The sequence below is a fragment of the Adiantum capillus-veneris genome, chromosome 5, assembly GCF_014529385.1.
Source record: "Adiantum capillus-veneris isolate H3 chromosome 5, ASM1452938v2, whole genome shotgun sequence".
Classification (NCBI taxonomy): domain Eukaryota; kingdom Viridiplantae; phylum Streptophyta; class Polypodiopsida; order Polypodiales; family Pteridaceae; genus Adiantum; species Adiantum capillus-veneris.
The window spans coordinates 28779166-28802180 of NC_140935.1; the positions used below are offsets into that span (position 1 = coordinate 28779166).

Below are 23015 nucleotides of genomic sequence, written 5' to 3' on the forward strand. Positions count from 1 at the left end.
TGTACTTAAGTGTTAATTCCCGTCGCAGGTTCCTTTTGCAAAGTACTCTCTCTCTCTCTCTCTCTCTCTCTCTCTCTCTCTCTCTCTCTCTCTCTCTCTCTCTCTGTGTGTGTGTGTGTGTCTTAAGTAAAGTAAAGAATTTCGGGTGAAAGTCAAAACCTACCGTCCCACGGGCCGGTTTCATGGTTCCGTTGCTGGGACATCAATCACTTTTTCCTCAAAGAGTGAGCCTCAGTTGTTTTGGGTAAAGACACGAAGTACAAGAACGTGAGATTACACTATGGCCAACAAAAGGAAGGGCATTATGGAAGAGGGTTCCTCTCCGAAGGACAGACAGGAAGTTCCTATGGTGTTTGAGATTGGCAAGAGCTCACGGCCATGTCAGTCTGTACCTCGAATGTCCCTCCAGTAGTACAGGGCTTTATGATTGGGCAACTTGAGGATGATGCATTCAGGACTCAGTTAGTTGCAGCGGTGAATGTCTTTTTGTAGCTGGTGCAAAATCCAAGGTTTATGGAGTTCTTGCAAGCGCCACCAGTGCAACAGCAAAATAGGAAACCTACACCGCGAACGGAGCTTGTTGAGGCTCAAGCCCAAGTACTTCATGCGACTTAGTAGGATAGGGAACACTCGCATGTTGCGGAGTAAGGGGCTCCAAAACAGGTTCCTCCCGTCCTTAAACGGGTGTTTAGGACGCCTATTCCATAGGTTACGCTAATTCAGCCCGCCACCTTTCAGAGCCCGCATGCTGTCTTGCATGGACAGGGAACTGGTTACCAAGCATTGCACCCAGTTTTTCCACTATCCACAGTACATCCTGGGTATTTCGAGGGTGGATCTGTGTTCCAGAGTATGGTTGGTATACGCCTGGAAGTCAGCCGTACATGCCACAAATAGTGTTTGGGGGTATGCAAGGCATGATGCCAAACCCCATGTATGGTAGCATCGGCATGCGGCAGCAAGGTTTTCAGTGCAACCAGGGCCAGTTTGGGGTGCCACAGGCTCATTTCGGCATCGCTGGTTTTTCTGGACAGCAGCCAGATATGGCACCTCTGACGCAAAATGTTAATGGCCAAGATGTGTCGATGATGCCTACTACAGTGCCCATGTTGCAGACTATTCCCTATGACAATTTGGGGGCACTGGAAAAGCCGAAAGCTTACAAAGAAGGTGGTGCAGCTATAAAGTTCAGCACTTTCAGTGGCTTCGAGGATAAGGCAAAGGCTCTCACTTTCCTCCAGCGGTTTGATACAGCTTATGCAAGAGGGAATTTTATAGAGGCCTCTAAGGTCATGAAAGATGTCACTTTCTTAAAGGACAATGCGCTTACATGGTGGACGAAATTGTTAATGCAAGGACAGGCACCCGCCACTTGGGTCTACTTCAAGAAAATGTTTGCATTTGCTTGGCTGTCAAATGAATTTGAAGCCGACGTCATGACAAATTGGCACCAGCTTCCTTCAGCTACATGCAAGAGCTTGCTGGAGTACAATCGGAGGTTTTGTAAAGCGTTACTCTCAGTGACCTCATACAGATTTGTGCCATTAACAGAGCAGATAGAGTAGTACTGTTGTGCGTTGCCTAAAGGGCTTTGGGACAACTTTACCAAGAACAGAGTGGGTACCCTCACTCAACTTAAGGAAGTTGCTAACACTCGTCTTGCCTTGTTGAAAGGAGAGGACAGTGGGTTTCCGAGCAACGAGAAAGGAGGGCAGCAAAAGAAAATTCAGCGAAGAAGCCCGTTGTGAAAACGGCTCCTGAAGCGTCACAGGGGTCAGAAAAGGCCACCAAAGACAAGGATTCAGCTGGGACTTCTGGAGCGCACGCAAAGAAACAGAAAAGGAAGCCTTTTGTGCACAAGTCGCTCAAGGAAAAGAAGGTCCTAATGGCTGAAAACAAATGCTTTATATGTGAGCAGCATGGTCACTTTGCTACCAATTGTCCACAAAGGAAAAGACTAGCTGACTCAAATGATAAAGAGGACCAGAAACCCACGGCAGATTTGGTGCCACACATGGTGGGTGGCAAGCCCAGTACAGATGCCAGCGAGTTATGCAGAGCATGGGGTAAAGTTAGGGATCACACGGCACTCATCTTCTTTGATCCAGGTGCCAAAGAAACTTTATTTCACCAAGTTAGCTATGAAGCTGGGCATCAGAGCTGAAGAAATGGGATACACAACAGAGGCGGGGTTGGCATGTCCTGGCCACTGTGTGTTATTCCCATTATTGGAAAGCTACGTCTGCATATGCAGTTGTATGTGGACACATAAGAGTTCTATTATCTATATCATGCCATTGGAAGGGTGCGATGCGCTACTTGGAATACCGTGGATGTTCAGAGTACATGGCGTACTGGATGCCTTCGGCTAGACGATCACCCTCCAGCATAGGGGCAAAACTCATGTTTTGGATGTAAAGCTCAAAGGGGAGTCTGTCCCTATTGTATCTGCTTCTGCTATCACTTCTGTAATAAAGAATCATCTTTCTGTGTACTTGATTTTTGCACGTGTTGTGTCAGATAATTGTCAGTCAAATTTATCTGTGTTCGATAAAGAAAGGTTAGCATTTTTGCGAGACTTTAGTGACTGTTTCTCTGATTCATTACCGTCACAATTGCCGCCAGAGAGACCTGAGGAGCATCAGATAGATTTGGTGCCAAGGTATAGCCCACCAAATAGACCTCCCTACAGGGTTAGCGTGGCGCAGCAGAAAGAGATTATGGACCAGGTTGAGGAGTTATTAGAGAAGGGACTGATTCAGCCTAGTTCTTCACCTTTTTGCTCCCCAGTGCTCCTAGTGCAAAAAAAGGATGGCTCATGGCGCATGTGTATTGATTACCGTGCATTGAATAAGAATACCATCAAGAATAGGTTTCCTATTCCTAGAATTGATGATATTCTTGACCGTTTAGAGGGTGTTGCAATTTTCAACAGGATAGACCTTAAGAGTGGGTACCATCAGATTCGTATAAGGCCATAGGATGTGCACAAGATTGCATTTAGAACGACATTTGGTCTTTATGAGTTTCTAGTGATGCCGTTTGGGCTAACAAATACTCCTGCCACGTTCAACAGAATGATGGACCAGATTTTCCGCTTGCATCAACAGTTTGTTGGTACGTTCTTCGATGACATGATAGTCTATTCGAAGAATGAAGAGGAGCATAGGCATCACTTGACCATTGTGTTCGAAGAGTTGCACAGTCACAGGTTACTTGTCAATCCTAAGAAAAGTGGATTCTTCCTCGAAGAGATCCACTTTCTTGGCCACATAGTCTCAAAGGATGGTGTCAGAATGGATCCCGCAAAGGTCGAAGCTATTAAGACATGGCCAAACTTGAAGACTGTACACGATGTCAGAAGCTTCTTGGGATTGTGTTCCTACTAAGAAGGTTTATTAGGAACTTTGCAGAGATAGCATCACCTCTTCACGCATTGCAAACGAAAGAGGTCACTTTCAGATGGACCCAAAAAGAGATTTCAGCTTTTAGTCTCTTAAAGGAAAAGTTGACTTCAGATCCAGTAATTGTTTTGCCAGATCTCAAGAAGTCATTTGTGGTCAAGTGTGACGCGTGTGGCAGTAGCATCGGAGCAGTGCTAATGCAAGATGGACGGGTAGTAGCTTATGAAAGCCGAATTTTGCAAGGGCCAGAGAAAACTATGCAAGTTTATGAGAAAGAGCTCTTGGCCGTGATTCATGCACTTTCTAGCTGGAAGCACTACCTCTTAGGTGCGATTTTGTTGTCCAAACAGACCATCAGACCTTGCAATACTTCTTGACATAGTCAAAGTTATCCGAAAAGCATATGCGATGGGCAAACATTCCTTTTATGTTCCACTTCCAGATTATGCATGTGGAAAACAAGAAGAATGTCGTGGCTGATGCGTTATCAAGGAAGCCACAAATTTCAGCTGTGTCAATTTCTTGTCATCATGAGTTAGATGACATGAAGAAACAGTATGCTACTAATAAAGATTTTGCAAGGATCTTTGAACAGTTGCAAGAGGGGCAACATCATGAGCACTACCTCCTCAGAGATGGTTTTATGATGATGCATGGCAGACTTTGTGTCACTAGGCCATTGCGACATAAGGTCATGGAAGAGAGTCATGTCCCACCGTATTCAGAGCATCTTGGTATTGATGCGACAGTTAAAGCGGTAGAGACATTCTTCTATTGGCCTACCTTGAGGAGAGATGTGAATGCCTTTGTGTGAGCATGCCTGATTTGCCAAAAGGTCAAGTTTGACAGGCAAAAGGCACTAGGACTGTTAAAACCACTACCGATTCCGGATAAGCCATGGGAAAGCATTACTATGGACTTTATCTTTGATCTTCCAAGAACGCCAACACGGAATGATGGTATATGGACCATTATCTGTAGGTTCAACAAGCAGCCCCATTTTATCCCTGTTAGGAAAAAAATAAAATCTGATCAGATGGCACGCTTGTTCATGTACAATGTGTTTAAGTACCATAGTATGCCACAATCGATTGTCAATGATCGTGATCCTCGCAAGACAAGTTTGTTTTGGAGAGGACTGTTTGAGAACATGGGCACTACGCTCAAGTTCTCGTCTTCATTTCATCCACAAACTGATGGACAGTCAGAAGAGGCTAATTCTGCTGAAATGCTATGTGTCAGATAATAAGGGCAAGTGGGAACAGTATTTGCCTATGCTTGAGTATGCGTACAACAATACGGTGCATTCGTTCATAGGCAAGGCACCTTTTGAGATTATTGAAGGTGGCAAAAAAGTTCCTCCCATTTGCATACAACGGACAAGATCTTTGAGGTAGATTGAAGTTGCCTTGGAGAAGACTCAAGCAAAATAGAAAAAAGCTACGGACGGTGAATTGCTATTATCACTTGGTGATTGGGTTCTATTAAGGTTCGAAAAGGCAAGGTTAAAGAAGATGAAGGGCAAGGAACGGTTGTTTCCCAAGCTCAGCATGCGTTACTATGGGCCTTTTCAAGTGCTTGACAAGATCATCAATGTGGCTTACAGGCTGAAATTGCCTGATGCATGGAATATTCATAATGCGTTTCATGTGAGTCTTCTAAGACCCTTCGTGGGTGATGTGCCAGAAGATATGCCAGATGAGGATCAGCCAGAAGTTGAGGAACTTGATGAGATTCTCGTACCTGAGCAAGTTTTTCCACATAAGGACAGAAAAGTTAAAGGACAGGTTGCAAGACGCTACTTGGTGAAGTTCAAGAACTATCCGCCTATGGATGCAAAGTGGATGGAAGAGCATGAACTGTCAGAGTCACCAAATGTATTGCAGATTTACCTTGAAGCCTTTGGGTTACAACCTACTTATGCCCCACCCCACCGTGTGCAAAGGAGGAGTAATGATAGGGCTAGCACATCAAATGTACATATGAATCCAGTGTAATAGATGGAAATGACAAAAGTATGAAGGTCTCATTAAGTCATTTGTATCTATGTGTTACGACCTTTCTTGCGGACACATGCGATGATAAAGAGTGCTAACAACACAAGATCATCAGTGGCGTGTATTTATGGTATGCAATCGAGGACGTTTACGATTTCAAGAGGGGGATATGTCACGAGGACGTGGCAACTGCTAACCTTAGTTGTTGGTTTCTTTCCAATGATTTTTGTTTTATTTTTGAGACCCTCTTTTTGAAGTTGCAAATGGTCGGACATTGTATGGCCAATGTGAACGATAGTTTCACCCGTAGACGGGAGCTGGTCGGCACTGGAGATTCGTATAATAGTAAGAGGATGTCTAGGCTCAGTTCAAGATCATGTAGGTCCCCCCGTCGCACTTAGCAAGTTAGTGGATACTAGGAAGTGAATTCAATAAAGCCATGAAGTTAAGGTGGTATCACCAACAGAAAGTATCCGATAGTTGGGCCACATTGCACTTTTGGATGCGGTCCCAATGAGGATAGATGGTCAGATGACCAGTGGGAGCCCAACGAAAGCATCTCCTAAAAATTAGGAAGCTGCTACTTTGGGCCGTGAAATGTGTTCGCGTCATTACCTTCGGAATGAGAAGGGCAACATTTTACAACTCTGCCGCGAAGTCAACTGGGCAACCACTCGGGAGATTTTTAGGCGGCAACCCCGCAACGGGAAATGGCCTGTAAACGCGCCAAGTGGCACATTTCTGTGCACTTTCCTCATGCATGAAGAAGTGGCACTGAATTTAGAGAGAGAAGGCTCATTTTGCAGCTTCCTGTCACGGGTTAAGAGCTATGGAGTGCTTCCTTTCCACTCTATGTACAGTGTGGTACTAGGAGTGATGACCTGCACACTACACACTGCTCTCTCTCTCCCCTACATGCAGTTACGTGATGCCCCACAAGAGGGCTCTTCATTTGACTGATGTAGAGCTGTGTGGTTTCATGCTTTTGTGCTGAGGCAAGAGCCTCCTTGAGCAAGAACAGGAGGCCTCTTCATTTGACTGATGTACAGCTGTGTGGTTTCATGGTTTTGTGCTTAGGCAAGAGCCTCCTTGAGTAGGAACAGGAGTAGCTAACTGCTACTCCAAAAGCAGGTGTTGGTGAGGGTCATAACCTCACCAAACAGGTGCGTTTTCAGCGCTGTGTATGCGCTATAATTTGATTGTTTTTCAACCATACGGACGCCAGAACCATTGGGAACATAAGCCACTGACAGAGGACAATTCGGGGACTATTTAGCGCTGAAAACAGGGCAAAAACCAGTAAATACAGCATGCTGAATTTACTGTTTTTGGGCAGGAATCAGAGGGTTTATGCCGGTGGAAGTGAGTTCCAACAGGGAATTGCAAGTTTTGGGGCTGTTATGCTGCCAAAATTTGGCCAAAGCAGGTGGTATCTAGCTAGATATAGGTAAAGAATTCCCAGGAATCTGCTTTATAATCTACCCTCTCAAAGTATAAAGAAATACCGAAAGGGGCGCCAATTTTGGGGCCTACAGGTTGTCGGCGTCTGCTCGGGGCATTCTAGCTTCCGAGCCATGTGTGTCCTTAAGTGTTAATTCCCGTCGCAGGTTCCTTTTGCAAAGCTCTCTCTCTCTCTCTCTCTCTCTCTCTCTCTCTCTCTCTCTCTCTCTCTCTCTCTCTCTCTCTCTCTCTGTGTGTCTAGAGTAAAGTAAAGAATTTTGGGTTAAAGCCAAAGCCTACTGCCCCACAGTCTCTGTTGCCAAAGCCAAAGACTGTGTGGTCTCTGTTGCTCTCCTCGGGACATGTATGCACTCCGGAGGCGATATCTGATTTAGTTCACTCCACCATTGGGGTGAAACAGGGTTGCCCATTGTCTCCTCCTAAAACCGGTCTGGCCCTTTGCCCGTACACCCTCAGCATCTGCTCAATTACTCAATTGCTGCTCAAGTTTGGATACATACAACCATGCCAATGTCTACGCAACCATAATAGTGCGGTAATTCCCAGGCCCTGTAGGATCACCTGCCTTGAAGATGGGCACAATAGTAGACAACCTCCAAGTCTCAGGTAAGCCCTCACACATGGCACAATTGAACAACACTACAAGAACCTCCACCAACATATCTCTAGCATGTATAAAGTGCTCTGCTACTAGACCATCATGATCATATGCCCCGCTAGTCCTTATCCTGTCAATGGCTCTCTTTACCATCTCAGTGGTGAAGAAGGTGCTGGTAGGCGGGCATGGCTCTGTAGGATCTGGAAGGGGGTCCTGTCCAAGAACTGTATATAACGATGTCGCATACTGGCCCCACACATCAGGAGAAGTAATCACTAGGGGAGGGGAGTGCTTGTGAAAGAATCGCCATGCCTCTCCTGAGTCTCTACTCAAGACCAGCTGACACAAGTCTCGCTCCATCTGGGCCAAGTAAGCTCGTTTCTTCCACAGCACAAGGCGTCGGGAAGCAATCCGAACTATTGTGGGGCATGCTCCCAGAATGTCGCCTCCGACCCGGCTGAGTGTGTGGGTATGCCTCTGATGCTGCACCATGCAGTGTCTCAGTCAATAAAGTGGTGCACTCCTCCACTGAGAGGCCTGGACTAGCTGTGCATAGACGGCTATAGATCTCCTCTATATAAACCGGGTCAGTCTCTAGTGTAAATGTATAGCGGGTGTGTGACCTGCCTTCTGATGTCCGGGCTGTACTACACTGAAATGAAACAAACAATGTCAAAAGAGCATGATCCACTGCTACGCCCACTGGTCTAACTCCCACTATGAAATCCTGAAATAAAGCTCGGTTGTGCCATAAAATAGTCCATTGTACTGACCCCATGTCTGTGTGGAAAGCTTGTGAAACCGGCTGCTCCAGGAAATCGTTGTAAGCCATTAAGTATGGCTAACCCATGTGCGGTCGTCGTCTCCGTGAGGTAACTCCCATACTCCGTCTGCTCTCTGTCATGTGAGCATTTGTCAAGCCCCAAGTCACCCACATCCAACTCTATAAGCATCTCATATGAAGTGCGTACAAGACTGTCTGAGAGTTGCCCGTTCGGGCATTGAAGTCCCCTAAGAGGATGATATCACCATCCTTTAAAAACTCCCATATATCATAATCTAGTATAGAGAAAGTCGATTGTCCTCTAGGTGCAGCACATACTGACGTACTGGGGGGAAGTAACATATGGCAATGTATAGAAATCGGCCTGTGTCAACTTTTAGCCTCACCCACATGTATCTAGCATGATCATCTCTTCGTACAATATGTAGTAGTGGCTGTAACTCCTCCCTAAACGGAATTGCTACTCCTCCTGAACCTCTACTCCCATGCTCAGATAGTCACATGCACTATCTTTTGCAAGTGCTGGCCTTGGGCCCCACTCTCACCTTCAGTGATGCCTGCGCCGATTGCGGCTCCAACCATCAGAACCATGTCCACCACTCTTGCTTCTTCCACGCCCCCATTGCCACGCCAGTTGCCGGAAGCCCATTTATTGCAGGCGCTCGTCATCACCTCATAACCGTCGTCCACTTTATGCCTCAAAATCTTAGGGCCTCTTCCCACTATATGGTCCACCGCTACCTCGTCCGGTGCAAAGCAATAATGTATCTATTTTTAAGCATGACCACACTCTACATCTGCACTAAAAGGCAAACATACCTACGCGTGGCTGCAAGGGGGACCTGCATGCAGCGAGGCTTGGGCGAGCGGTATTTTCTTATATTGAAGACATCAACCACCTGACAACGACTCTGTTGGGGTCCTATGGTTAGCACAAACGATTCGATGCTGATGCGCGTGTGGGAGGGATCAAATCCAGCTGAAATGCGCATGGTTTTGTGTGGAACTCTGATTCAAGTGGGTAGATAAAAAGAATATGAGAAGATGCTGTCTAATGGAAATACGAAGGGCCAGTAGGTGTGACAAAAGTAAGAAGTAGTATTATAGAGTGTGCTAATAACATTTAAGATGGGAAATTATCTAGGAGCCTGACATAATCTTTAGAGATTTAGATAACATGAAATTGACCCGTGACTTATGGTTTTCGTGTAGTGGTATGAGAATTTCATAGAACTCAGAGAGAGAGAGAGAGAGAGAGAGAGAGAGAGAGAGAGAGAGAGAGAGAGAGAGAGAGAGAGAGAGATAGAGAGAGAGAGAGATGAAATGAAATGATATATTAACGCCTTCAAAAGGCTAAAATGACCTATGAGACCAAGCCGTTCCAACATAGTGAATTTGATACCATGTCCGGAATCAAAAAGAACTGAAACAAAATACAATGTGTAGTACAATGAAAGAAAGAAAGAAAGGGGGGGGGGGAAGATATGGTGGAGATCCATCCTCATCTGCACTCTGGACGTCGAGAGAGTATGGTTCGAATCTCTGTTGTAGTCTCCGTCGATGTTGTGTAGCTCCTCTCCTCAATCGCGGGCGTCTAGATCTCCCTAGCTCCAATGCTCGGTCTATGAGAATGCTAGTAGCGGTAGTATGAGTGCACGTAGAGCTCTGCAATGGTGTCTGCTCCTCTGGCTGCTCCTCTGGAGGGTCCAATATCTAGTGTAAAGAAATCTGTAATCTGTCTCTGGGACCGTCTCTCTCCAGCTCTCCTCAGTAAAGTGTCTCTGTGCCTGTGTAACTCAAGTAGATACAGTCCAAGACATCTCTGATCCTCATAGCTCATGACCCTAGATAGAGGCCCAAAACCTTCTCTGAATAGACAATGAAAACAGCCTCGTATCTCATAGTACACTCTGCAATGACATATGTAATGTAACTCTGTCTCTGGCTCTAGATGACATAAGCGGCATATCCTGCTATTTGCTGGTATCCCTCTGAATCTGCCAGTTTCAATCTCGAGCTGATGTGAGGATGTGCGTATCTGGCCAATGGCACAACGCAAGCCATGAGAAAGATGTGTGTGCATACAGCTAGGTCGAATCACAAACCCATCCCCTGTGAGGTGGAGAAGATGCTCTCTATAGAAATCCATCTTCGTGCCCAACTCCTGTACCGGCTCTATCCATGTCCTCCTCGTGTCCAGCTGGATTAGATCCTAACGAATGACTCTAGTAATCTCCACCCGTGTCAGAGACATCAAGGGTGCCTATAGAGAGTACTGAAAAGGAGGCAGCCTGTCCATGGTGAAGCCATGTGTCTGAAACCATGATGTCATCTGTGCATACCAGCATGATGTATCCCCCTGTAGAGCTAGCTGTCTGGAGGACTCTAGGGCCAGCCTGGCATATCGGTCTCTAGTAGTATCCCATAGGCTGTATACAAAGGAGACTGATCTGTAAGTGCCTCAATCTCCATTAGGGGGGCAGCTAACTCCGCTCGAATGATATCATGTGGTACGGACGCCTTGGCTCTAATCAGCCGAGAGATCATTGATACCAAGGGCCTCTCCATACGTCTCCAACCATCCTGGCCTACAGAAGGTCCCCAAACCTGCACCCCATATAGCATAGTAGATGCAACCAAAGTATCAAAGAGCCATAGTTTTGTCCTAGGTTCTTGAAACTGAACCTGCGAACACATCTTCTCTAGTCCTCCCAAAGCCGCATAAGCTCTAGTCAGTCTAGTCTCTGCTGCTCTTCTCAAAGAAAATCTCGGCCTAGTGAAGACTGCCCCTAGGTAAGTGTACGCATCTATATACTCCACAATCTCCTGACAACATGTGAAAGTAGGTGCTGATTTCCTGATCCACTGTGGTGTGGTGTTAAACACCATAACCTTGGTTTTACCAAGGTTTACACACAATCCACTATCCTCTGAAAAACTGTGTAGTGCATCCAAATGTCGCTGCATACCCTCTGGTAAGCCAGATATCAACACAATATCATCAGCATATAACAACAATGGGATCCACGTCCCTGCCAGTTGGGCACCTCTGTCACCCTCTCTGTCAATGTAATCAGACACCTCATCAACATACATACCAAATAGAGTAGGAGACAATGGGCAGCCCTGTTTCACCCCAATAGTAGAGTGAGCTAAATCAGATACCCGTTCCGGAGTGCGTACATGTCCCATCAGTGATCTGTACAAAGCCATAATCCCCCATATCAACTCTATGGGCACCCCCATCTCCTGTAGTCTGCGCATCAATCGAGCTCTCGGTACCATGTCAAATGCTTTGCGGAAATCCACAAAGCTACAATAAATCCGTCTCCCATGTGACCTGCCCTCCTCAATGATGGCTCTGAATGTCAAAATATGATCAAGAGTGGAGAAACCCCTCCTGAAACCGGTTGAGAGAGAGAGAGAGAGAGAGAGAGAGAGAGAGAGAGAGAGATTTGATTTGGTATTAACGTCCGCGGGGGGCCAGAAATGACCCATGGGACCTCAAAGTGATACATAGTCTCCCCTCACGGGGGTGTATGGTGTGGTGTGTGTTATTCTCTTTTTGTGTTCCTATGAGTGTCTTTTTATGCTCAAGTATGCGGGTGAGGTATGTTCCGAGAGCTGCAGGGGAGGTGTCTGTCTTGGATGATAGGTCCGCAAAGGTAGAGCAACCGCTTAGAAGTGGTTGACAATTAGCCCGGATGTGAGCGTATTCTCGGCATTCCAATGTCACATGTGCTTCATCTTCGGGGGCTTGCATTGTACATGATGTGCATATCCGTTTAGAAGCATCAATTTTCAGCCAGCCCTCTGTTTCTATTTTGAGCATATGTGACCTTGTGCGCATCAAAGAGATGGCTCTTCGTGCCATGTGAGGCATGGGTGTTCGTATGTGGGCCTGGGCTTCCATTGGGTTTGTGCTATAGCCTTCCCAATACTTTGTGTTGACATGCTTGCAATAGTATTCAAATTTCGAGCGGTGTTGCGTTGTCTTCCACTTGGTGTGGAGGCTATTTAGTAATGCAATTTCAAATTTCAGCATGTGTTCTCCCTCCTTGCCCTCCTCAATAAGCATGTCCACATATGCCTCTACATTCCATTTAGCGAACCATTTCTTAATGTCCTGTATGAGGCTCGATGACAGAAATTTGCTTTTTTTTGTCTTTTGTGGCGCACATCCCGTTTCCCATGCAATGCGGGGGATTCGAGTAGTAGACATCGCTTTGACCTTCATGATATACGTGTACATTTTTTGCAATGCTTTCATTTCTAGTGGTCTCTTGCCTGTCTCCAAGAGTAGCACGGAGTATGGTGTCGTCTTTTTGACCCCCATGTGTCGACATAGAAACTTTTTCTGAATTTTTTCAATTTCATTCCATGTGTGGGCTGAAATGCTTGCTCCCCAGATTTCCACTCCGTAGAGGATGGCTTGCACTATGCATGTCTCAAAAATGGTCGCTTTTATCTCCCATCTTTTTATGCTCCTTTGTGTGCACATGTTTTCAAATTGATAATACTTGGCATGGCCGATGTCAATTCTATTATGTGCGCATTTTCCCCAAGCATAGTTGCACAGGATGTCAATCCCCAAGTACTTGAAACTGTCGACTTTCTCAATTTGTTTCCCTTGATACATGAGGGGGGCGTGGATATCCATCTTACGAGTCTTTACAATCATGAACTTTGTTTTGTCTACATTGATTGATAGACCCACATTTTCACAAAAAGCCTGTAACGCATCGACCAATTTCTGTAGAGCTGTAATGTCATGGGCGAAAAGAGCCACATCGTCTGCATAGATGAGCATGAGAAGTGTAAGCATCCCGATGGCTGGTTCATCCCCTTCTAGTTGAGGGAGGAAGCTTTCTATTTGATCAATGCACAATCCAAAAAGAGTAGGGGAGAGAGGGCATCCTTGTTTGACCCCCATCTTGCTCGAGAAAGCTTTGGACAGCCCTTCGTGCGTTTTTAGTTGACAGATGACTCTGTCATAGAGACGTGCTACCGCACTCCTGAGATGCATCGGTACTTTTATGCATTCCATCCTTCTCCATATACCCATTCTCGGGACCGTGTCAAAGGCTTTGGTGAAATCTACAAAGCAACAGTATAATGTTTTTCCCTTTAGCCGACTCTCTTCCATTAATACCCTGAGTGAAACAAGGTGATCAATGGTGCTATGTTTTGGTCGAAAACCTGCTTGTTCTTTTTCTCATTTTCCATTTGTCTCTACCCATGTGCTTATGCTTTGTTCTAAGATGCTTCCCAAAAGCTTTGCCATGCAAGATCCTACCATAATGGTACGGTAGTTGGTAGGCTGATTTACATCCCCTTTTTTGTAAAGTGCTTTGATCCAGTTCTTTTGCCAATCCTCGGGTAGCCCTTGAACAATGGCTTGGTTTAGCATTCTATGTATCCACTCTCTAGCTCTCATACCTGACCATTTAAGCATTTCTGAGTTCAAGTGTAGTATGTCCGGAGCTTTCCCATTTGCAAGTTTCTGTATGCCTTTTTTAACCGTTTCGGAATCAAAGTGGTCTTGGGCATGGAGATCGGTTTGCATGTGTGGCATTTCTTCCGCATTATTATGCACATATAGTTGTTCCACATACATGTACATTTCATCTGAGCTTATGTCCCCCATAATGTCATGTCTCCGTCCTTTTATTTTCAGCCATTCCTTTTTGGGATTTTTCTTGAAGTTGGCTATGGCTTGTGTCTCCGTGCGTAGCTCATAGTTTCTTCTTTTCCGCCTCTTGAGATTTGTGTAGTCTTTTGATAGAGTTTCCCATTCCGTGCTCGTCGTTGACAGTGCCCGCAATTGTTTTTTCACATACTTGCACTCTTCATCAAACCATGGGTTATGCGGTAGCCCTTTAACATGATTTCCTCGCCGATGCGTTTTTCCCATTGTTTGTTCCACGGCGTCACATAGAGCTTGTTTGAAAATTGGCCATGTTTGTTCAATGTGTGATGGCATGGGTACATGAGCAAGTGCATTGTCTAGATGTTCTGCATACATTCTTTTCTTGTCCACTTGCATTTTGTATGTCCATGATCGGGCATGGGGCTGTTTTTGTGCTTTTTGAGTGGGAACTTGTAGCCATACATGGATTGGGGTGTGGTCCGAATTGGGTGACCTCTTCCCAATTGTAAAATTACTTACAATATGGGATGCCTCATATGCAATCAATACATAATCAATAACATTCATGCCTTTGTTGGCCGTGTAGCATGTACATTCTCCCGATTTTTCAAACTTACTTGTTCCATTGACGGCGATTAGTTGTAAGGATGTCATCATACTGAGCAATGCAATACCTTGCGGGTTTGTAATGAGATCTTTCAAACATCTCTCCCATGTGGGATCTAGTATCTCATTATGTTCAAGCATTGGAGGTGTCATGAGATCCACCATTTGCATTTGCGCATGTGCTATGCGAGCATTCATGTCCCCAATAAGCATAATCATCCCTTCTTGTGCATAGGCATGGATATCGGCATACAGATCCTGAAAGGGTAATTCTTCTCTACACTGAAGGCACCATAGAATGGTGACTCTCTATGGGGGATGTAGCACCCGGCAATGAACATAGGTTTAGGTTTTGTGTCAAACTTGATCCATATGTACCGGTTATGAGCATCTGTCTTGCAAATTGTGATCATTTTTCTGAGTTCCTCTCGATATATCACCGCGACTCCTCCTTGTCCCCTCATTTTTGTACCTGGCATCCGTAGGGAGTGTGTGACATATCCTTCAATGTGTGGTATTCTACATGCACCGTGTTCCCATGTTTCCAATAAAAAGAGAATGTCGGCTTGTGGTAGGACTTCCGTTAATCCTTCTCCTTTATGCCACGGGAAGCCTCTACAATTCCAACTTGTCACGTGTAGTTCCGTGAACCCATGGGTCTCGCATTGTCATTTTGTTTCCTCTTTTGCTTCCCCTTTCGTGTCCGCTTGGGCTGTTTTTTTGTTCATGCGAGCTTCGTATGCTTCACGTCTGGTCTTTTGTTGGTTCGGCGTTCTATCTTCACTGATGTATAGTGCGCTATCCTTTAAGTAGATGCGAGCGTTTTCGAGGATAATAGCCCTCTTGCGGGCATCCAGAAGTGTGCATACGATTGCCCGATTTGCTTATGGTTTCTTCTTGCCTACTCAATGTGCACCATATACCACCACATCATGCATTCCGAAGTTAGCGGAGATCATTTCCGTGATGTCGGTGTTCAAGGTAATGACCTTCTCGTTGTCGGATTCGGGGATGCCCCGTATCACGATGTTCATTTTTCTTTTCTCTTGTTCGGTGTATTCTTTGTCATCCTCATTAGCATACATGTCTCTCTTCATTGAGAAAGTCTGAGGCATTGGTGTGTTTGTCAATGCATCTTTCCAAGAGCCCACATTTTCAGATACATTAATTTGCGTAATCTTTTCATCATGTGTGGCTAGCGTGTCTTGCATTGTAGCTGTGTGCTTATCAAGAGCACCCTGGAGCTCCTGCATCTTCTCCTCTTGGTGACGGACTCGTAGTTCTTGCATTTGGATCTTGTGTTCCAATTCTTGGTTTTTTAGAGCTAGGTCTTTGATTTCATCGCTCCACTTCATGATGGTGGTGTGCATCGAGGAGATGAGTCCCCATCTGTCTCGTAATGAGCATGGTGGCGTATTCCCTTCCATGATGTCCGGTTTCGGGGGGGTTCTTTGCTGTATTGGTTTGGGTCCCATGGTGCGTGTAGGTGAGGACCTGACAGAGAGGCCGCTTCTGGAAATTCGCAGGTTCACAGTGTCATTCATGTGGCCATGGTGTGCTGGTAGCCAATGCAGAGAGAGAGAGAGAGCGAGTGAGAGAGAGAGAGAGAAGCAACACTAAAAAGGGAAGGGAGGGGGGGGGGGGGGGGGGGGGGGGGGGGGGCGATTGGTTTGGGTCCCATGGTGCGTGTAGGTGAGGACTTGACAGAGAGGCCGCTTCTGGAAATTCGCAGGTTCACAGTGTCATTCATGTGGCCATGGTGTGCTGGTAGCCAATGCACACACACACAGAGAGAGAGAGAGAGAGAGAGAGAGAGAGAGAGAGAGAGAGAGAGAGAGAGAGAGAGAGAGAGAGAGAGAGAGAGAGAGAGAGCAGCACTAAAAAGGGAAGGAGGGGGGGGGAGGGCGCGATAGGCGATAGAGTTACAATGCAGAAAATGTAAAAGTAAAGAGTTCAAGCGATGGAGTTAAAAAAAGGGGGGCGATAGAGTTAAAATGTAAAAAAATGTAAAAGGTAAAGAGTTTAGACGAGTGGGGCAGCGCGATAGAGAGAGGGGGCGGGGGGGCCTATCGCGATAGAGAGGGGGGAGCGGGGGGGCAGCGCGCGGGGCAGGGGGTGCAGGTGCGGGTGCGCAGGGGCAGGGGCAGGGGGTGCGAGGCTGCGTGTAACAGCGCGCAGGTAGCAGCAGAGCGCGCGAGGGCAGCAGAGCGCGCAGGCAGCAACAGGGCGCGCGAGAGTAGCAGGGAGGAAGTCGATGCTGCAGAGAGCCGCCATCACTTCACGTTGAATGGGCTTTTGCTCGACGAGCTAGAGAGAGAGAGAGAGAGAGAGAGAGAGAGAGAGAGAGAGAGAGAGAGAGAGAGAGAGAGAGAGAGAGAGAGAAAGAAAGAAAGAAAGAAAGATTTTTAACGTCTATGTCAGGCCGAAATCGGCCTATGAGACAAATCAAATGTACATGGTGTGTATGTCATCCGTCTATCGGAAAGACAAATGAAACAAAACTGATACAAAACTGAACTGAATGTAGGTAGTGGAGTATCTGAGGAGGGATGGAGCTCTATCTCTAGGGGTATATGCATGTCTATATGCTCAAGGTAGTACAATCATGAGAATGCATCAAGCTATCTAGCTCCATCCTGTACTAATGGGGGGATGTAAGATGTGGTACATGGGCGGGTCTGGTGCCAAGGCTACCCGGATGAAAGCTGTCGGGTCGGCCCTCATCTAAGCCACTCGCTCCTCAGTGGCATGGCGCTCCCGGGCTCGGATCTCCTCGATCTGTCGGTGGTGGGAGCTCGCGCCCCTGTAGCCTGTGACTCGTGGTCGTCGTCTAGCTCAGCTCACCTCCGCCTGTGGGAGTGTCACTCCCCTCTGAGTGTCTGGTGAGGAAGGGGCGGCAATCCTCTGAAAGAAGTCTGTGAGCTGCGACTGTCTCCCCTCTGTCTGTGTAGCTGTGTGTGGCTGTAGTAGTGTGTCCCGATGGCTCTGTATCTCTAGTAAGAAACGTCCGAGTTGTCTCTGATCTCGAGAGTCCATGATCTCTCGGAGAGTGGGCTGTCCTCTGAATAAGGCCTCATACCTGCCTCTGATCTCAGTGTATGCTCTGCATCTACATACAAAGTGCTCCTCACTCTCCACCTCCTCTGTGCAGGCTCTGCAGACTCGCTCCTCCCTGGGAACACCAGTATGTCTCCCGATCTCAATCTCTAACCTGTGTGAAGCCACTCTCAGCTGACCAATCGCCACCCGTGAGCTATGTGGCATATATGTGTCCATGTAGCGTGGTCTCTGTATGAACCCCCCAGACAATATGGTGAGAAACTGGTCTCTGTAATCTGACATCCTCGTCCCCAAGCCAGGTGACTCCCAGACTCTCCTAGTGTATAGCTGCCACAGATCCTGTCTCAATACCAAGTTCCTCTCACTGCGAGAGAGGTGAACATATGGTGAGTGGGGGTCGTACTGGAATGGTGGTAGGCTCTCCATGTCAAGACCGTGTCCCTCAAACCATGCTCTGACCTGTGAGTACCATGCTCTCTCATGCCCACTCTCTGATAGTTGTATAGCTGCCTCAAATGCTCTACGAGTAAGTCTGTCAGGAGGTAGCTCTCTCATCCTCTGGATGAAACAGACTGTCTGGAATAGTGCCTCTACAACCATAGGTGGTGTGGTGAGCTCGGCTCTAATAATGTCATGTGGCACTGTCTTCTTGCTGCGGAGCAAGCGTGAGATCATACATACCTGTGGCCTCTCAAGCTGTGTCCACTTGTCAGCTGTCAATCCTGGTGCCCATACTGCCGCGAGTACATCAAGGCCGGGGTGACTAAGGTGTCGAAAAGCCACCCCTTCGTGCGGGGCTCCTGAAAGTGTGCCTGGTGGCATCTCCGCTCTAGCATGGCCAGAGCTGCATATCCTCGGGTGAGCCTGTCAGCAGCAGCCTGCCTCATAGTGAAGGGTCCTCGTAGGCTGGTGAATGTGATGCCAAGGTAGACATAGGAGGTGACTACATCAACCTGTCCTCCTGCTGCTGTGAAGGTGGCAGCGCTCCTCACTGCACTGGATGTGTAAAAGATCATAACCTTGGTTTTGCCAAGGTTCACAGTCAACCCCCTGTGTGTGCTGAATTCGTCCAAGGCCTCAAGATGGCGTTGCAAGCCCTCGGGTGACTCTGAAATCAACACAATATCATCAGCATATAACATGATGTGGACCGGAGTACCTGCCAAGTCGCTCCCCTCTCCTCCTGCTCGCAGTATGTAGTCGGAGATCTCGTCGATGTAGAGCCCAAAGAGTGTCGCGGAGAGTGGGCATCCTTGCTTAACACCAATGGTGCTAGCAATGGTCTCTGAAAAACCGCCTGGGCAACGAACTCGACCCGTCACCCTCTCGTAGAGAGCATATATGGCCCAAATCATCTCTGTTGGTACCCCAATGCTGTGAAGGCGCTGGAAGAGTCTCTCGCGTGGGACTGTGTCAAAGGCCTTGCGGAAATCCACAAAGCAGCAGTAAAGCCTCTTCTTCCGCGCCTTTGCCCCATCAATGAGGCAGCGCAGAACGAAGATGTGATCAGTGGTGGAGAAAGCTCGTCTGAAACCTGCCTGGCCTGGAGCTCGTAAACCCTCGATCTCTGCGTAGCAGCTGAGCTGTGCCTCAAGTACTACTCCATATAGCTTGGCCATCGTGTGGCCAATCATGATAGTCCTGTAGTTCCCTGGGTCCAGGGTGTCGCCAGATTTGTGGATAGGCACTATGGTGTGCTGTGTCCACTCCTCTGGGAAGCCCTCCCCTATAGCCCGGTTGAAGACATGTGCAATCAACGGGGCTATAGTGGAGGCCGCATAAATGATGTGCTCACCCTGTAATCCAGTATGGTCAGCTCATCGTCTGTGCTGCATGCGGCGTATGGCCCTCTCTACCATCTCTGCTGTAAAGGAGGAGCACGTGGGGCGTGGCTCGTGTGGCTGTGGGATAGGAGGCTGCCCTGGCACCTCATAAAGTCGCTCTGCATAATCATGCCATATCTGTGGATCCTCAATAGCTGTAGTCGCACGTGGCTCGCGCAGGGTGCGCCATGCCGTCGCGCTATCCATGCTCATGAATAGGCGGTATAGCTCAAGCTCCTGTGCCTCTTCGAATGCTCACCGCTTTTGGCGTGTCAACGTCTTCATATGCCGTCTGGCCTCTCTCTCTGTGATCTCTCCTAAGGCTCGCCGTGCACGGAGGCGTCGGTATAGCTCTCTGCACTCATCATCATACCAGCGGTTCTGAGGCATAGTCCCGGGGGGGGGAGTGCGTCCTGTGTGAGTGGTGTGTGGAAAAGAGCTAATAGCTGAAGTGTGGAGAACGGAAGAGATATGTGATGTGAGAACTGAGAGTGGTGTGGATGGGTGGAGGAGGCATAGGCCATGCTCGACCTCGGCCGAGTAAAGAGAAGCTAGCTCATGTGTGAAATGGATGGTGGTGTGTGGAGTGTGTGCTGTGGAGCTGTGTGGGATGGTATCTCCGGTGATGGAGAAAGAGAGGTATGTGTGGTCGGCTCCGATGGGTATGGGTGGAATGGTGAAGGATGTGATAAGGTGTGTAGCCTCCCTAGGTCCCAGAATATAGTCGACTGTACTCCCCCCTCCCTCTGCAACTCCATGTGGCATACAAGTCAGGCCCCCTGAGGTGGGCCACTGGACCATCCCGTTATAAATAACGAGACGGTGCTGGGAGCCAAGTCGAAGTAGATGTCGTCCGTAGGCTGTGACTGGAGCTCTGTCTGCTGTATCTCTCATGGTAGCCTCCTCATCTAGAGTGTGTAGTGCCTCTGGGTCCTCGTGGTCATATGCCTCACACTGCTCACTGCGCGTACGAGCATTGAAGTCTCCCATAAGGAAGACTTCACCCAATGTGGAGTACTCCATAATCTCCTCCGTGAGGCATGCGTACGGTCGGTGACTCCTGCTCAATAGGGGCGAATCTGGAGCCTGTGGGAGCAAAGTAGCAAAGGGCAATGTAGACGATCCTGTCTCGTGAGAGCTCGAGGCGAATCCACATGTAGCGGGCCTGTGGGTCCCGGGCAACAATCTGTAGTCTGCTGTGAAGCCCCTGTCTAAAGAGTATGGCCACTCCTCCTGAGCCGCGAGTGGTGTGCTGGCGCATACATCCCCGATGTAGAGACTCCCACTGGAATCCATGTATCCGTGGTAACCCTCTCTCTGGGCTCTCGTGTGTCTCTGTAAGTAGAATGATGTCTCGACCTCTCATCACCTCCTCAAGTCTCTCTGGGTGTGTCCATAGGTCTCCATTGCAATTCCAAACCGTGACATGAATCTCCTCGTGTGTCCCACAGGCCGCGAGTCCCTATGCGATGGTCTTGCCATCAATGATAACCCTACCATCTCGATATACTGCCTTCTTCCCTTCTTTGCGGGCTTGGTGGACTCTAGGCATGCACGCGCGACGGTGATCTTGTTGCATCTTTGTGAGGTCATCAGAATCAAATCCTGACGTATGAGTCTACTGATCTCTGTCCGTGTGAGAGATAGGAAGGGTGCATCCAAGGAGTACTGAAACGGAGGCAGTCTATCCATGCTGAAACCATGTGACTGAAACCATGATGTCATCTGCCCATACCAGCATGTTGTATCCCCCTATAATGCTAGCTATCGGGATGACTCAAGGGATAGTCAGGCATATCTATCTCTGTGGAGGTCCCATAAACTATGCATGAAGGATACTGATCTAGTAAGTGCCTTGACCACGAGAGGGGGGGCAGCAAGCTAGGCTCAAATAATCTCATGTGGCACCGAGGCCTTAGCCTGAATCATCCAAGAGATCATAGAGACTAAAGGCCTCTCCATATATCTCCATCCATCGGTGCTACCAGATTTGCTATGGTGGTCCACCCAGGGTCCCCAAATCTGAACTCCGTAAAGAATAGCTAAAGCCACTAGAGTGTCAAAAAGGCATAGCTTTGTTCAAGGTTCCTAAAACTGAACCTGCGAACACATCTTCTCCAATCCTCCCAGGGCTGCATAAGCTCTTATCGATCTATTCTCTGCTGCTCTCCTCAATAAAAACACCGGTCCACTGAAGACTACCCCAAGATAGGTGTATTCATCTGTATACTCTACCGTCTCTTGGCCATATGTAAATGTGGGTGCTGACCTCCTGACCCACTGTGGTGTGGTGTTAAACACCATAACCTTGGTTTTCCCCAGGTTAACAGACAATCCACTATCGTGGGCAAATCTGTACAAAGCATCTAAATGACGATGCATCCCCTCCGGGAAGTCATAAATCAACACAATATCATCAGCATATAACAATAATGGAATCCACGTCCCTGCCAATTGTGCTCCTCTATCACCATCCCTCTCAATGTAGTCAGTAACCTCATCCACATACATGCCAAATAGTGTAGGAGATAGCGGGCAGCCCCGCTTCACCCCAATAGTGCAGTGAACCAAATCAGAAATCCCCTCTAGAGTGCGTACATGCCTCACTACTGACTTCTATAGAGCCATGATCCCCCAAATCAACTCTTTTGGACCCCCATCTCTTGCAGTCTGCGCATCAATCTAGCTCTGGGCACTGTATCGAAGGCTTTGCGGAAGTCCACAAAGCTACAATAGAGCCGTCTCCCACGTGATCTCCCCTCCTCAATAATGGCTCTGAGTGTCAGGATATGATCAAGAGTAGAGAAACCTCTCTTGAAACCCGCCTGTCCTGCTGCCCGTACATCCTCTCTCTGCCCATCTACTCAACTGCTGCTCAAGGATGGATGCGTACAACCATGCCAAATGTGTGTCCAATCATGATAGTGCGGTAGTTCCGAGGCTCCATAGGGTCCCCTGACTTGAAGATAGGTACAATCGTGGACAAACTCCAAGTATCAGGTAGGCCCTCGCACATGGCATGGTTGAACATCACTGCTAGAAGCTTTGCAAGAAAATCTTTAACATGTATAAATGCTCTGCTACCAGGCCATCGTGATCATATGCTCTCCTAGTCTTCATCTTGTCAATGGCTTTCTTTACCATCTCGGCGGTAAAGAAAGCACATGTGTGTGGGCATGGCTTTGGCGGATCCGGAAGAGGTGGCTGCCCCCAGACTGTGTAGAGAGATGATGCATACTAACCCATACCTCCGTAGAGTGATGACTGGTGGGGGAGAATGCAATGGAAGAGTCGCCATGCCTCACCTGAATCCTGGCTCAAAAATAGCTGGTATAAATGTTGCTCCAATCGAGCTAGAAACGGCCTCTTCTTCCATCCAACCAAACGCCAAGAAGCCAATCCCCTAGATCAAAACCGTAAACATGCAGGCACTGCCTGCTACAAAAGGAGGCAAAACTAATAACCCTATGAGGTCCGCCTAGACAAACAGCGAGGGAAGCGGAAGGTGCTTGAAAGAGCTGGAAGGCCCTGATGGAATGACCAGATCCCCAGTGATGAGTGGCAGAGCTGGTTTTATACCGGCCCATGTGCCACAATGACTGTACCTAAATGGAGGGGACGAGAAAAAAAGG

General features: G+C 47.7%; 1 protein-coding gene across 1 annotated transcript in view; it reads right to left on the reverse strand.

Annotated features, from left to right (window-relative positions):
• The window catches only part of MCCA (methylcrotonyl-CoA carboxylase alpha chain), a 126610-nt gene that overhangs the window by 11604 nt on the left and 91991 nt on the right, over window positions 1-23015 (reverse strand). The window lies entirely within an intron of this gene.